This window comes from Marmota flaviventris, chromosome 6 (assembly GCF_047511675.1).
Source record: "Marmota flaviventris isolate mMarFla1 chromosome 6, mMarFla1.hap1, whole genome shotgun sequence".
Lineage (NCBI taxonomy): Eukaryota > Metazoa > Chordata > Mammalia > Rodentia > Sciuridae > Marmota > Marmota flaviventris.
This window is the reverse complement of record NC_092503.1, coordinates 82,107,495-82,125,012: the sequence shown is the minus strand read 5'-3', so window position 1 is coordinate 82,125,012 and position 17,518 is coordinate 82,107,495. Positions and strand designations below refer to the sequence as shown.

General features: G+C 36.3%; 1 protein-coding gene across 1 annotated transcript in view; it reads left to right on the top strand.

Moving 5' to 3' along the window:
* The first annotated feature begins 250 nt into the window (after positions 1–250).
* The window catches only part of Mei4 (meiotic double-stranded break formation protein 4), a 172,658-nt gene continuing 155,390 nt past the window's right edge, over positions 251–17,518 (top strand). Inside the window, exon 1 of the mRNA XM_027928003.2 lies at positions 251–288. The gene's annotated coding sequence lies outside the window, so the exon portion shown is untranslated. The remainder of the gene's footprint in view (positions 289–17,518) is intronic.

Sequence of the window (17,518 nt, the reverse complement as noted above, 5' to 3'; positions counted from 1 at the left end):
CCGCCGGATCTCTGTGGGGCTGTAGCATTGAGGGTTTCCCCCAGACCTTCCTCGCCGTCCAAGAGCACCTATGCCCCTGGGAGCCCAAGACAGGAGGGCGGGCCCTGTGCAGCTGCCCGGGCGCCTCACCGCCCGGAAGCTGCTCCTTCCCGTCCTCTGGGCGGCGCCTGCCTCTCACGTGCCCCGGGGCGGGACCTTCGCAGTGGTGAAGCCCAGCACGTGGTTAGGGCATTTATATTGACCAGGAAGTTGCATCTGTGCTGGATCCCCGGAAACATCAGCCTACAGGTGTGTGGATTTCTTGTTTAAGTACCATCCTCTGAACTTGTGCAGGCCTGGCTTGACCGCCAAAATGGTCCCTGAGGCTTCCCAGAGAAGCAGGAGAGGCCGTGGGTGAGGCTGGCAAATCATTCATTGATCAGATCTTCCGGAGAGCTGGAGGAGCTCTGTGAAAGTCCTGTGCGTGTCAAACGTGGGACTGACAGGGTGTCTTCCATCAAGGACCTTACTGGCTTGTGTTGGCTATGAATAAATATGTAGATGGAAAACAAGACACTTTCAAGGTAAAGAAAGGGTGAAATATTATAAGGAAGATCAGATAAAATGATGTGGCACAAGGAGGGCCACAGAGAGAATTCCTAGAGGTGATGGTAATTTAAGGAAGGATAAGTACCAGATACTTGAGAAATAGGGTCAGAAGTTGGGTAATTACGAATTAAGGGGGAAATAGAGTAAAGCCAAGTATTAAGTTCTGTTGTGTCTGGAGTTGTCCAAAGCGGCAGGAAGTGTGTGGAGAAGTAGCTTGAGCTCAGTTAGTCAAGGCTTTGAATAATAACTTAATAACTTAATAGTCTGGAATTTCAGAAACATATTTTGGTCTTGAATTCCACTAGAAACCATAGAAAATTAAAAATATATATATATGCCTGAGGTGGGAAAAAAAAAAAAAACAGTAATGTGGACTCTGTGTGCACGGGATATATTTTTCAGTAGCAGCATTTGTATCAAGTTAATTACACATACATTGATCACATTCTTGGCCTTGTTTTATTACTTTTTTCCCCACTTAAAATCAGGAGATTTATAAGGTATCATTTATAAGGGAGAGTTGGCTGAGATTTGTGAGTTGCTAGTCACTCAACCTCTTATTTTTATTCGAGAAAATTATTACCTTGTAGAAGGGTTTTAGATCAAACACAATTTAAACCATGGATAACTTGGATAACTTTCATCTAGATCTTTTTCAGTGTGGGACAATGGACTACATATGACAATTCAGATGTAAAATTTGGGAATGAAGGTTAGAAGCACACATTGATGATTCTAAGTATGCTTTTTTCTTTTTTTCATGAATGACAGTTAGAATACCAGTATTTGGATTCAACTTTTCAAAGACCGTATTTCAGAAGCCTTGTTAAAACTTGGAAAATTAGATGGTCATGGTGGTGCACACATGTAATCCAGTGACTTGGGATGCTGAGACAAAAGGATTGTTAGTTTAAGGCCATCCTGGGCAACTCAGCAAGACCATGTCTTATAAATAAATAAATAAGTAAGTAAATAAGTAAGTAAGTAAGTAGCTAGCCTGGGCATTTGGCTTAGTGATAAAACACTAAGTTCAGTTTCCAGTAATAAACAAAACAACTTAGAAAGTGTTACCTTATGCATGTTTTAGTATATACAAGAAGTTAGCAGTCCAGTATATAAGATCAGAGGGAATATTTTCTCTATTTAATAGGATGTGTGCTTTATGTATACACTAAATTCTGCTGTATAAATATGCTCGAAGCTGAAGGTCAGAGTCACTATTTAACAGAGCCAGTTAAATTAAGTCAAGTCATTTTGAAGCATTATTGATGGCTGTATTGTGGAGAATGGACTAAAGAAAGCTGAGAGATCAGTTGGAAGGCTGAATAATCATAAACTCTAGAGGTGGGAATGGTTTGAGGAAAAAATAGATACATTTTTAGATGTAGGGAGATGATTGGAAATAATGGCACTAAAGTCAGAGCAAAGTGTTTCAAAAATAAGGAGTAGTTGTCAGGTTCAGAAGCTGCAGAGAGAATAACAGTGACTTGGTGGTTGTGATGTCACTTGTGACCTTGGTAAGAACAGCTAGGTCAGGTGGGGGTATCAGAGAGTTCTTTTCTTTTTTCTTTCTTGAAGCTGGAAACATCTGGAGCATGATTGTCTATTGAAAGGTAGAAGTCAGTACAGAAGAGGAGGTTGAAAGAGCAGAGAGGAGATCATTAATGGAGATGAGACAAGGGTTTGGTTTGCACTTAGTTCAGATTCTTAGAACACTGCTTATGGTATATTAGGACAGAAAGATATTGGCTACTATTTTCAAGCATATCTCAGAATAACAAGTAGCTTTCTTATGTGCCAGCAGAGTGTGAAGGATCTAGCTTGCTCGTCTGTCCATGGATTCTTTATGACAATCACTTAACACATTTTCAGTACTCATCATGTGCTGGCCATAGGGATTTCTGCTCAAAACAGGTATAATGGGATCAGTGGAGTTCATTTACCACTGAGTGATGTAGATATTAAACAACTGTTAAGTAAGGAGTTATCCAGTTTTATTTGTGTTAACTGATATGAAAGAATATGGAATGCTGAGGGAACCTATATCAGAAGGAATTGACATTACCTGAGGGTATACAGGATGGTGTTTGCAAGGATAGAATATACACAGCTGATATCTAAAAGAGATCTCTTTTTTTACCAAGTCAACTGTATCTCCCTCATGCCACAATCTCCTTCCCTATTATCATCCCATTCCTGATTCACTACTCAATTTCTTACCTCCTGAGCATTTGGAATATATTTTGTCAGGTGATTGCAGGGTAGTATGGGAAAACTGTCAGGAAGCAAGGTTTTGCAGGATCTTTCTCAAGCCTTATTGCTGCACTAAGGCGAATCAATGTGCACTAAGTGCCGTTTAATTTTATTCATGCTACATTGATTCCTGTTAGGGAAGAAAAGGGTTTTGGGAATGGCAAATTGATGCTCAACCACAGCCACCTCAGACTTAGGCTCTTAATATCTTTTGGAGGAACCACAACAAGCATAAGATCTATTACTTCTTATTAAGAATTTTTGGTACCAGATAATGAAAGCTGGTTTTTCTTTTTTTCTTTTTCTTTTTCTTTCAGTTTAAACTTAATGCTGTCTGGGTCAAGTGATTGGGGAATAAGTATCCACTCATGTATTTCCAGGGAAGGAAAGGTTCTATTGCTGCTATGATTTTGCATTTAGATAGCACTAGAGTATTGGCTAAGTGCTTTACAATCAATTTTATTGTTCAATTTAAAAGATAGTCTAAAATCACCTCTGTCAAAATTTGTTTGCTTTGATTCATAAAAAAAAGATCTTCTATGATATAGAAGAACTCTGATTAGTCAAGTCTAGATATAAGACAACATTGATATCATTGGAAGAGAATAAGCTGTTAATAGGAGATATTAGCCGAATCTTTGTTACCTGCTCTAACAATAAAATACTAAAACAAAATAACACTAGAGATAGAACCATGCAGGGAGCCAATTCTCCTCATGGTATGGTTTGTAACTAGGGCACCTAGGGATGTTCTGTCTTTGAAAATCTCATCCTTAAAGAACTAGATTTTATTTAGAGCAAGGGTTGGCAATTTTTTTTCGATACAGTGCTAGAAAGTAAATATTTCAGGCTTTGCTGGGATACTATTCTGTTGCAGCTATTCAACAATGCAGTGGTACAGAAACAGTGATACATAAATGAATGGTCATGGCTGTTTCAATAAAGCATGGTTTATAGAAGCAGGGCACCTAGAATTGACCTGTGAGCCATAGTTTGCCAACCTCTGATTTATAGCACCTCTGAGATTCCTTAGTGAACAGGAAATATTTATAGATTTGAATGATTGATAGCTAAAAGCTCCATGAAAGCAGAGTTGGGACTTGTCTTGTTGAATTTTATATCCTCGTGTCTAACACAGTGCCTGACAGAAGTTAACTAAGCACCTCTGTTGAATAAAGGAAAGAGTAGCAAGGGTATATGGGAAAATTACCTAAGATAGTATAGATGGTTCTGTATTTAGAGTTCAGATTCTGTGACATGTACTTTGTGAGTAGAGTAAATATTGCATTTGAGAACTAGTTCAAAGAAACATACAGCCATGATGCCTAACGGTGTAGAAGAGATGGTACTCTAAAATGATAGTGAGAAACAATAGGTCCTGTGATTCCTCATCAGTAGAAATGTATATTGCATCACTTGGAAGATTGTTGAGAGAGAATTGATCTCAGTCTGCAGCTTTCATTGTTTGTCTTCAGTTTTGTGAAGTTTTGTTAACATTTGTGCTACACATTTTCCTCTTGTCTCTCCATATACTCTTCTTCCATATACTCTCCATATACTCTCTGGCCATTCTGCATTTCCCTTTTCCCTTTCACAGTTCCAAGGACAATAGTCACAGCTCACTGTATTCTCTCTCTCTCTCTCTCTCTTTTTAACCTTTATTTATTTATTTTTATGTGGTACTAAGGATTGAACCCAGGGCCTCACATGTGCTAGGCGAGCGCTCTACTGCTGAGCCACAACCCCAGCCCTCACTGTTTTCTCTTTCCCTCATCTGGTAACTGATCTCTCTTTTCCTGCCTTTAGGTCTAGGAGAACTAATGGATGCCCCTTTCCCAATGCTGCTATTAAATAAAGCTCCTGGGTAATTTTGTAACCCACTTAGATTGCCCACACTTTTAGAAATAGTCTCTTAATAAACTCACCCAAATTGAGGTACCATCAGCTTTCTAACTGGACTCTGATGGTCATAGTATTCTTAACACTTTTTCAAAGATGCCTATTATTGTGTATCACCAAGTAACTTTTAATTTCATTGAAGTCAGGGATTGTGGCTTCTGTTTTTTTCAATCATAGGTCCTGGAAGGTGAGTCATTTAACCCCTAACCAGAAATTGAGGACACTCTGCCTCATTTTGTCGTAACCCACTATACTTAAACACCCTCTATGATAAGGAACTAGCTACTGATAAAGATCTATCACATATCTTTAGACACATCTGACTGATAAGAGTATCATAGTTTTTGTTCTGTTCATAGGGGCATCATGGAAAAAGTTTAATTACTATTTCATCTGTTCTTCAGTCAGCAAGCCCTTTAGTTTCTTTATCATCTATCTGCTTAAAAGTGAGGTGCCTAGAACAAAAATCTCATTCCAAGTCTTGTCTGATCATGGCTGAATTGAACTTGGACATGGTAACTTCACCTGGAAGGATGAACATGAGAAGAAACCACGTCTCTTCCTCCTTTGTTTGAAAGTGTATGGAGAATGTGATTCTGCTTCTCTATGACTCCCCACCTTTGTGTGTTCAAGCATCATATATATGAACAATTGCCTTTGATGACCACTTAATTTTTTCTTTTACTGGACTTGCCTATATTTAAAGACTTTCTATCAAGGAGGTGAAATAGCTTCCAAATTGCAGATCCTCTTTAGAAAGATGAGACTACAATCCCATTTTTGTTGTTCCTCAAAATGTCACAACATCCTTTTATTACTTTATTACTTTAACACTGTTTAAAATATTTTGCCGAACTTTATTTAGGTTTCATATATAAATACGAGACACAGAAACTGCTAGATTTTTAGTATCTTGGTATGTTTTAATATTTTCTTGACATTATTCTAGGTTATAACAAAATATATTGAAATGCAGATTGGTTTTTATTTGGTTGATAATCAAATTGTCTTTAAGGAAATGTTCTGAAGTAGGCTCTTAAGTATACCATTAATTTAAGTCAATTTTTATAATGAAAGTTCAATTTATTTTTTAACATGTCCAATTTATTTTTTAACACGGCTCCCAAATATCTGTCAGCTTCTTTAATTCTTCCTTTTGACTTATTCAGTGAGCTCATTCCCCCATGTTATCTTTGATTAGATTACTTTTGCCATGGCAGAACTCTGGAAAATAAATCCTCTTGTATTTAATGTGTGCTTTAGTTTAATCTGAATGAATAGGAGAATAAAAACAACCCATTAAAAAGTAATTTTGATTGTTGGAGAGAGATGTGTCTTTTTAAATCTTTAATCTGATTGTTAGAAAATACATTTCAGAGACTGCTTATTGATTGCTTCTTCTCCTGGGTCTTCCATTTTTTGTGAATATCTGTCTCTTGCAAGATTAAAAAAACAAAATAAAACAAAACATACTTAAAATTCTTCTAAAATTTCCCCCAAATGGGCTTTATAATAGCTGTTATGATCCTTTTCTTTTTCTTAGAACAATGGTAGGAAAAAGCTACTTTTTTTCTCTTCTGAACTATTTACATACTTATTTAAAGTTTCACTGTTTTATTGTTCAAGCATTAGTTTGTATTTTATTTATTTTCTTATTCCACTCCCCAACTCCCCAAGGAGGCATCCATATCTCCAATGTCTGGTACAACTACCAAGTGCTACTAAACATTTACTAACAGAACATTTTTTCTAATAATCTTCCTTTTTATAATAGTGCAAAAAATACCTATACCTAGTTCTCAGGAAGTTGCCACTTCCTAAAAACTTAATTTTTCTTATGCCTCCTAAATAATCCACTATCATAAAGATAGTTTGTCTTAAAAATTTAGCTTTTTAAAAAATTTCCATTTATCCTCAGTCCATCTATTTATTTGATAACTAAGCATTATTTTAATAATGTAACAAACAATTTAAAAGTTACATTTCTAGTAAACTCTCTTCATCAAAACCAGTTTCCTAAAACCATAAGATTTTTATCAAAAATGCTGTGTAAATATAACTAACTACAGCATAATTGTAGATAGCAAATGAAGCAATTGTTTTAGCTCAAAGACTCTGGGAATAGTTTAAAACTCAATTTCTGCTGTAAATATCTGTAGAGGTAAATTGTTGACAACTTTCCAGTTCCCTAATCTTTTCCAAAAAGATGGCTACTGCAAAAAATCACTGAACCAAGATACTGATTTAAGCTACTTGAATAGGAGCCAAATTCTTTAATTATTAATATGTTTAACTTCATTTTTATCATTCATTGATATAAAGCTAGGGTTCAGTAAAGAATTAAGGAAACAACTTCAAAGAATGGTTCAAGTGGTCTGAGTAAATATTTTATCAAGCATTATTTTGTACTTTCCAGTAATTTTAGTTAATGTTTCTGCCAGGGGTCCATTACTTCACTGACCTAATATTAGATTCACATTTGAGCCTTCCCTCACTTGCTCTGTCACTTGCTCTGTCTGGCTTCAAGCACTGTTATTTTAGACAGTGTTTAGATCTTCTATCTTATTTGTGCATGCTTTGAGTGTTTGGTTCTTCTTCCAGTCCTTTACTCTCTGGTTTTAATAGTCTCCTAGCTCCTTCCTAGTCAGCATAATACTCTTTTTTTGGAAGGTAGGGAGAGCTGGGGATTGAACCCACAGGCACTCTACCACTGACTTATGACCCTAGCAGTCCTTTTATTCTTTTGAGATAAGTCTTGTTGATTTATCCAGTCTGGCCTCACACTTGTGGTCTTGTTTCCTTAGCTTCCTGAGTAGCTAGGATTATAGGCATGTCCTGTAGCTATAATATTGTTCTTGAAACACCATTTGTACTATTTCACTCATCTACTCTGAAGGTTGCACTGACTTCCAGCTGTTCACTGCAGGAAGTTCAGACTTCTCTAACTGACATTCAGGACCACAGCTTCCTTATACCATTTCCTTGATTCCCTAAAATACCATTTCTTTGGTTATTAAGACCATTCATATTCCTATAAATATGTATGGTTCTATCCACTGTCAACTCTGTCAACCCCATTTAAAGTGCTTTTTTGTTCTCTCTACATCTCTGAGTTCTCTTCTTTTGGAACTTCATGTCCACTTCAGAAGTTCTTCCTCCTCTTGTTTGCACAGATCCACACTTGTCTCTTTTCCAAATAGGTGTGTACTCAGGCTATTGTGCAGGCACAGGCTTTGGAGGCTTTAAGCCTAGGACTGAATTATGGCCATGTACTAATCCCAAGTGGATCCAGCATTGCAATGAGTGATTATTATGTGCTTATCTGAGTTCACAGGGATCACATGTCAGCTAATTTTGTCTCCTCAGCAGCTTTGTAAATGAGGAATTATTTTGATTCCCATTTTACAAAATGAAACACAGAGGTTGAATAATATCTGTCCATTGTCACACAACTTATGAGGAGCAGAGCTAGGAAGCTTGGATCCTGAACTATTTTCTTAGTCCCTGTGCTCATCTTGTCTTTTTAATACATATTCAGGATAATATTTGATTGGTTTTATAGGGTCATTTCATATTTCAGTATTATTCTCTTCTGTCTCACTGGAGAGTCTTAAGGGGGGAAACATCCTTTATAAATGTTTTTTGGAGTTAACATGCCTTTGTGTGCATGTGCACTTCTGTGCATGCATGCATTTTTGTAATGGAAAACTGAAAAGATCATTAAGGCAGGTGCAAGAGAACTACAGGGCGGTTAAGGGAGGCCCCGTCCTATTCAGGCTACACTCATTTTCTGTTTTCTAGCCTAGGAACTATACTGTGGAAAGAATATGTGCAGAAAGATAAATGGTAAAAGCTTGTTAACTGGATGGCTCTAACAAAGTTCTTGTTTCTGAACTTCATTTTACTTAGCTCTAAACAGAGATGCTGAATTCTGTATCATGGAATTATTAAAGGAAGGAATGAATGTCCAGTGAAAATAATCTGTCCTATCTTCAGAAGTGTCCAATAAACGCTTGTGGTCTTTCCCTTGGTGCTCACCATGCTTATTACTACTCTAGGGAGACTTGCAAACTTTCTCCTCCCTGCTGATGTCTTTGGATGCCTGCATGACCTACTAGGCCTTCATTGAGTATAGTCAGCACTTAATTAGAGTTTGGTGCTGGTGATCACTAGAGAGGATTTTAACTAAATTAGAGATTCATCAGAGAAAGCTGACACAATGAAAAGGAGCCTTAAGATTTTGCTATTATGAGAAATGGATATAGGTAATTTTTTAAAGGGAAAGCTTGATTGCTCACTTCAGATCCTTGGAGAATGATTTGGGAAAGTGAACTTTGTACCGTTTTGCTTTCAAGGTTGGAATTGGAATTAAGAGGCAGAAGTTATAGAGTTTCTAGAGGGAATTTCTAAGAGTTGACTATTAGGTAATCAAATTTTCAATATTGTTCATGTTTTTGCAGACTAGGCTGGACTTCTGGTTCTATCTTTGTGTGACAGAATTGATCATTCCTTCTGATATCAAGCTCTTAGAAGTCTGTGACAATTAACCAACATAGTTTTAGTGTTAAATAAATTTTATTTTACTTGAAGTATATTAAAATGGTTTATCTGTGTTCCAAAGTACTAATTTAGTGTATTCATTTGGCAGACAATTTAGAAAGATTAGAGGCTTTGGAGTTATATTATAACTTCATTTCCTACTGTGTGACTTGGGGCAAGTTACTTTTTATTTGCATATCAACAAACAAGATAGATAATAATAGTTATATCAAAGGATTACTGGGACACTCATATATGATAATGGATATAAATTATGTTAGTTTTACATTGCTTTAACTAAAATACCTAATAATAAGCTTAAAGTTTATTTGGCCCATGGTTTCAGAAGTTTGAGTCTATGGTCAGCTGGTTCTGTTTCTTTGGACCTTGGGTAGGGTAGAACATCAGGGTGGAAGGGCATGGTGGAGGAAAGCAGCCCATCCCATGGAAGCTGGGAAGCAATGAGAGAGGAATCAGAGAGAAGATAAACCCTACGAGGCAATATGCTGTCCCTCTGACCTGCTTCCTCCATCTAGGTCTCCAGTAGTCCATTCAACCCCCAGTGGATGAATCTACTGATGACGTCAGAGCCCTCATGATCCATTCACTTCCCCAGAGTCCCACCTCAGAATCCATGAGATTTTGGGTGACATTCTATATTCAAACCATAACATAAATCCATACATATACTGTTGTATCATGGAGAAACTACCTTTTGAAAGTTTGTGTGTGTGTGTGTGTGTGTGTGTGTGTGTGTGTGTGTGTATGTAATGCTAGGTATTGAACAGAGGAACACAGAACCTCACACATTTAGCAAGTAAGTACTCTACCTCTGAGCTATACCCACAGCTTTGATTTTTTTTCTCTTTAATCTGTCATAACTTTTAGAAAGCATTGAACACACTATTGCAGTGATATTGTCTGCTTTTTCTAAAGAACAAGATTTTTTTTTTTTTTTTTACTTTGCGGTGATATTGTCTGCTTTTTCTAAAGAGCAAGATTTTTTTTATTTTGCAGTGATATTGTCTGCTTTTTCTAAAGAGCAAGTTTTAAAATTATTTAATTCATTTCTAAGTATGTTATTTACGAAAAAGTGTCGGTTTATCCAGAATGACAAGAGTGATGGTAAGTTAATCTAAAATTCTTGATCATTCTCTAACATGCAACGTATACTGTTTCTTTCTGTATTTATTTATCTTTCATCTTCTGTTAATAAAAACACATATGCAGAAAATGCTTTCCCCAAAAAGAACTATGTTGAATCATTTAATAAGAATGAATTTAAGAGTAGCCACTGGCTTTCTAATTTAGCTGCCCTTACTTTTTTTTTTTTAAGTTGTCAATGGACCTTTATTTATTTATTTATTTTTAATGTGGTGCTGAGGCTTGAACCCAGTACCTCGCTTAGGCAAGAGCTCTACCGCTGAGCCACAACCCCAGCCCCAGGACCTTTATTTAACTAATTAATTTATTTGTTTATATGTGATGCTGAGGATTGAACCCAGGGCCTCACACATGCCAGGTAAGTGCTCTACCACTGAGCAACAACCCCAGCCCCTAGCTGCCCTTCTTTTGAAAGATAATTTGTGCCTCTGTATATATCCATATGCACAGGCACTTGAGACCTTGTGTACACACACACACACACACACACACACACACAGGAACGCACAGTTGCAGACTGTTAGATATTTTTTCTTTCTCATGCTGAAAGATCCTGAATTTTTAATAGTTGTTTCAATTAAGAAAGTGTTGATTTTTCTTTAGTTTTAATGATGATTTTTAAAACATCAAACCTTTAACAGATGATTTTTGTTTTGCACATTCCTGGCAATGAAGAAACGATTACACTAAGAAGCTGACTATTCAGGTGTTTATTATTACTCTTAATGTTTAAACCTATGCACGCTCTTACTCTGTGCCAGGTACTATGTAAAATCCTCCCTGTAACCCTATGAGGTAGCTTCTGTTATTCACCTCATTTTTCAGATAAACAAACAGGCTTAAAGAAGCTAAGTAAACAAACTATGTAAGTGATGGAGTTTGGATTTTAACCAAGCTCTTTGACTTCACAGCTGGAACTTTTAATTGCCACACAGCACTGCCTGGGTACTTGTGTAATCACCAATTCAGAATTGCAAAAGACATTGGTCTATCTGTGTACCTTTCACATCAGTGCTGAAATTTGTCTTCATCTCAGACAGATGGCTATTCAGCTTCTGCTTGAGTAGATCTAATAATTGGAATTTCATAACTTTATGAGATAGCACATTACACTGTTGGACAGCTCCTATCACAAGATATCTTATTTATCTCTTTATTGAAAATTTGTCTCTCTGTAATTTCCACATATTGGTTCTAGTTCTACTTTCTGGAGAAATATCGAACAGCTTTCTTCTGTCTTTTATCTGGCATCCTTGCAAATGTTGAGTCCTCTAAGTCTTCTCTTTTTGGCCTCTGTATGTGTAATTTGCAGCCATTACCATTACCCTTTCTGATAGTCTAGTTTACTTGGTTGATTCTGACAAGCTGCAGTACATGCAATTGAATATGGCATTGAGGCAGTAGATACAGTAGGAAGATTCTGGAATGAACCATAACACCTAGGTTAAGATCTCATCATTACTGTTTATTGTGTGACATTGGGCAGGTGGCAACATAGCTGAACTTCAGACCCTCTTCTTTAATAAGGGCATCAGTAGCTATCCCTAACCTTTCCTTACCATTTTAGCACATAGTGATTTTCCCTTCTCTGATTTATGTTTTAGTACCCATCACTGATTTGGGCTCTTAATCGATTACCATCGGCTTTTATCTTTTCTTTCCAGTAAAATTAAGATCCTTGGTAGTAAAAATTGTCTTATCTTTCTTAACTCTTTCACCAACATTCCCAAGAGGGTTTGTAAAAGTAGATATATTCTCAACTGAATCGGGGAGCAAAGGGACTAAGCCACAGAATTCAAGAAGTATGTCCTGCAGGCTGAATACAGGTGAATGACTCAAAGCATTCTCTGCACTTCACTTTGTGCATAAAATAAAAAATATGCTGACAAAAATCTCTTAAGATTATCTTAAAAGACTGAAGTAAAACATGGTTGGAAAGTACTTATGATACTACTTGGCACACAGTAAGTGCTTAGGAATTGTCAGTATCACTACTAGTACTAGTACTGTTACACTGATAGAGTTTTGCATAACATTACTTTTTATTTGGAGGAGAGAAATAAGTCTTGGAACTTCAGTGGATCATATAATTCCTCATTTAACCATTATATTTAACAATGTCTCCCTTGACACCAATCAGTAAGCTTAAATCCCAAATGCAGTTTTTGTGTAACTAGAAAAACAGTTGTTCAAGTCTGTACCCAAGTGTTCATTTTCTGAACAATGGTATTTGTTTACTAAACAACAGCTTTTGTATTCATGATTGATATTACTAATGAAAGTTTGTACTGAATTTATAACTCTGATGCCCCTGATGAAATAATTTTAATTCCAACATATTTTGTAAAATATATTTTCTAAAGTAAATTTATTTTCATGCATCCACCATACAGATTGTTTTAAAACATGTATACCCTCTTCCAAGAATGTAAATAAGCATTTAATTGGTCATTTTCTAGCATGCTAAGTGTATTTGCAATGCTTTGATATTTAGCAATGTTGGATTTGTAGCATTTTGGTGAAAGTCCCCTTGTGATTAAAATTCATTTTAGAGCAAATTAAAAATAAGTTTAAATAAGCAGCTGTGGGATTTTTTAGGCATCCTGACCAAATGTGATTCTGCAGATTTAAATTCAAAACAGTTTGACACAGCATTAACTGCTAACAGCATTATTTGATCTGGGTAGACATGCAAAAATTCAACAACAAAAAAGCATGTGTCAATAATTCATAGGTCTAGTGTTGACTCTCTTGGATATGGAATATGTATCTTTTCATTTTTGTCTATCCAAAGACACTTTGCTCTGAGAAAATTCCTTCCTGTTCAGCCTGCCAACAGACAGATCACCTGTTAAAATTAAATGTTCTGCTGACTTCACTTGTTTCCTTCCATTAAGACCAGTCAACTAGCTATATCAGTGTGCATGTCACTAAACCACAAAACAGTTATCAGTCTGATAATGCCACACAATCTACACCCCCCAGTAATCATAATCCCACATTCCCCTTTAGGTAGATGAATGAGGTTTTTCTGAGAACTCTACCTAGGCAGATAGCAGAATTCCTAGACCTTGGTCATGCTGGGAGAGAAGTAGTGATTCTAGCATTCTTCTGGTCCTACCCATTCTCCCATTGGTAGGCCCTAAATACATAAAATCTGCCTCCTCTGCACTGCTCATTCCCCTTTGTCTAGTAGATCTAAAAACCATATTAACTTGAAAACAGCTGACTATCTACTACTACGATCACTGTCATACAAAGGTAGAGCTATGAGATAACACTGTTAACCAAAAATCAAGATGATGAAAAAAAAATTAAGATGATGAAGGGTCACAGTGAGACCATAAACAGGAAATTCAATGATTTCTTGTTACTTTAAAATTTTTGTAAATATTTACTTACTAAACTGTAATCTTGAGTCATTAGAAAATGAATCAGTGATAAACTTCATTTTTTCATCTTAACTTTTTATAATTTAGAATAATACTTTTTCACTCCAGATCACATAGATGACTATTTTGTCAGAAAATCCTTGAAGCCCAAGGAAGTGAACTGACCAGTAAATATATGAAGTTGAAATATTAAAAGAACAATTTATAAATTTACCAGCTGTGCATTTTCTTCTGTTAAAAAAATGGGAAGCATCTTATACTTTTTGGTGATCAGAGCTTATTAAAACATAAATATGATAGTAATTGGCTAATTTAATTAACAAGTAATTATTGATCAATTGCTGTGTCTTGAGAGCATAGCATTGATGAGAACAGAAGAATTATTGCACTCAAATTGTTTAAATTCAAATGGGGGGAATCACAAAGTAAATAAGAAAAACGTATATATTTCAGATTGTGATGAACACAGTTGAGAAAACAAATGCAAGTAAGATGAAAATAGAAGGGAAAGAATTATTCCCAGTTCCCAGAAAAGTCCTCAATTAGCCACTTGCTGAAAAGAGGAGGCATAAGTTCTTAGGCTGCAAGATTGCTCATTCGTTTTATGTTCAGTAGTGTCTAGTACTGATTCCACTTGGGAGAGAGGAGCTAGGACACTTCCTGCTCTGGATGGTATCTTCTGGTACTCACAGACCTTATGATGCTCTTTGGTGCCCTAGATGTCGCTGTGGCTTTGGAGTGGCCTGCCCCTTTCTTTGGTATTCCATAACTAGTTAGGGGTTGTAGTGGTGCTCATTGGGGCAAGGTAGATAGGTTGCATGGATCTTGTCAATTGATGGATTCTTGTTGTAGAAGAGAAACTTCTGCAGTGGGAAAGTAGGTTGAGATTGTCATTATCTGATTTAAGAGAAGACACAGCCATAGACCCAGTCCAATAATATGTCTAAGACCAGACAGGAGCAGACAGTTGTAGAGGACCAGTCCTGAGTGATGGTTAACCCATAACAATAGCTATATTTTTTTCTGTTTGTTGTCTTGACAAGTAGTGATGCTGAATTTAAAGGGCCAAATGTATGAAGGAAATCATGGCCAGAATGTATGTAGACTCAAGGTGCTTGATTTTTTTGGAAATAATCCTTTCTTGGTAGGGTATTTTGGGTGAACGAAAGTAGAACTCTAATCTATTTGTTTTTTAAAATGCAGACCCAAGTAGAAGATAAAAGAACTATTCAATTTACTTGCAAAATGAAGCCCTGGAAAAAACCATGAAGCATTGTCAGTTGCTCTCTGCAATTTGTAGTCTCCTTGGTGAGATCTAAATGAGTGAAACAGAGGAGAAATACATCACATTTTCAGAACTAAAAATGAGCCTTAAAGAAAATGTGTCTGTGAGGTAGCTTATGCTTCCTTGAATTCCTGTCTTAAGTAGGTGTTACATAATTGTAGTTAGGAAAAAAAAATCTTTTTCTGTTGTGTTATTTACAAAATGGAACTTCTTTGGATAGGGCTATTTGTTTTTCCAGGGGACTCTGCCTCCTGATCTCCCCTCTTTATTCTCATTCCCTTTAAAGCTCAGGCCCTGGCCTACTGGTCCTCACAGCCAGCTGCCTCTCTCTCCTCTGCTATTGGTAGAACCTCTCTCATTTATTTCTTCTGGTTGTTTTTTGGTTTGTAGTTTCATCCCATAGTCCTCTTCAGATTATGACACATAGCTTTTTCCATGTCATAGAGTGTAGCCTCTTAAAGAGTACAGAATCATGAAGTTTATGGTTTTGAGTTACATAGTTCATCACACATTTGTATATGCCTTGTGAGCAATTTGTTGTATGTTGTTTTTGTGATAAGGATTTGTCTATATCAGTATGTGGAATTAACTATGTTAACAGAGAAACATGTATAGTTCTTTGAAAATATTTTTAATCATGTTAATAGTAACTGTGTGCTCCCTATCCCTTTTAAGGATTTATACAGTAGAAGATGATTGTTAATTGTGCTATATACACATGACTTTTCATCCCAATCAATGTACTTTTTGTAACCTATAGCATGTGTGTGATGCACTTTTCCCATGTGAAATTCTGCCAGAATCCAGAGAAAATATTTCCTATGACAGAACAAAGAAGTAATGAGGAACCAAAAGGCAGGGGTAGGGACTTTAAAAGCAGTGGTAAGAAACTAGATACTTAAAATCTATTATTAGTTAACTCCTTTTTAACAGGAAGAAGAAGATAGATGGCCTGTTCTGATGGGAATGGAACAGAAAGAAAAAAAGCCTTTCATCTTTACAAGCCTCCTGTCATGCATAGACTCTCTTTGCTGGAAAGGCTTTTAAAGCCCCCTTAATAATTAAAGTAGAGAATTTTGAAATCTTGAGTAACTCTTGATTCTTTTATGTAAAATTTCACATGATGTTAATCTACTGAGTACTTCACAGTACGATATGTGCTGAAACCATAACAATAATTAGAAAATTTGTCAGCTGTATCTAATCCAAAAATTACATGTTTGACCTTGTCCAAACTTTACTGAAACTAATTATCTCAAAAATCTTGTAATAACTTACTGTTCTGGTGTTGCCAGCACTCCGCTGCCCTCCGTACTGATTTTGGATAAATGTGTGTTTCACCATCCTTGTACATGGGTGCTTCCTCCTACACCCACACTTTGTCTAATCACATTCATCTCAGTGACTTAAGGAGTGCTCAGCCAATATCCTTCAGTTCATTGCTTTCCTGGCAAGGCAAGTATTTATTGTGAGTTTCCCACAATATAAAATCTTTCTCCTTTATAGCTTTACCTATGACCTAAAACTATGTATGAGCTAGGTGTCATCTTTCTTTTATTTTCTTTATTCAAGAATTGTTTTGGTACAAGTTTAAGGGTTTATCATAGAAATGCATAAGTTTGGAGGAAATAGGCTCATTATAGGTAGTCCAGAAAGAAGGTGTCACTGAGTGAAAAGAGATACATGTATTATATAGGTTAATTAATTTAATCCCACCTCCAACTGATTCTTCCTCCAATGCCATTTTCTCTGGTATGTAATTGACACAGGCTTATTAGTGCAAAGGTTAAGAGCTATCTATATAAGTAGCCCTGTGATTGTATGACTTATATTGAAACATTCATTTATTTCTTTACTCATTCACTCATGCAAAGATTAGTAGAGTGCCCACTGCAAGCCAGTTATTGTTTATGGCATTGAGGCTATAGTGGATAGTGGCTTACAACTTAGTCATATTGAAAAGTTTTTCTGTCACACCCCCAAAATCCATGGTGTGTTTTGAATTAGTGGAAGGAACACTTAACACACTGAGATTAAGGAGCATACTTAATTTTGTTTATTGTGGAATGTCTGAAGTCACTGGATTTGGTGGAATTTGGGAAAAGGAAGGTAGATGAGCAAAACTAGGAAGCTGAATTCTCATTCCATTGATTCTGTTATCTCAATTCTGAAAACACTTTAAAAGTTTAATATTTCTGAGTATGTTTAGTGTGCTAGTGTCTCATTGTATTCTCTTTCCCACCAAAGGTGTTGAATTAATGGTACATTTTATAGTTGAAGATGTCTCAGAATTGAGGAAGTAAATGCTGCAGGCTAGGCTTCTTATCATAATACAAACATGATTGTTGTAGTGTGATAGGCTTCATTCAAACCCATCTTTATTTTTCTTTTTCAGTTT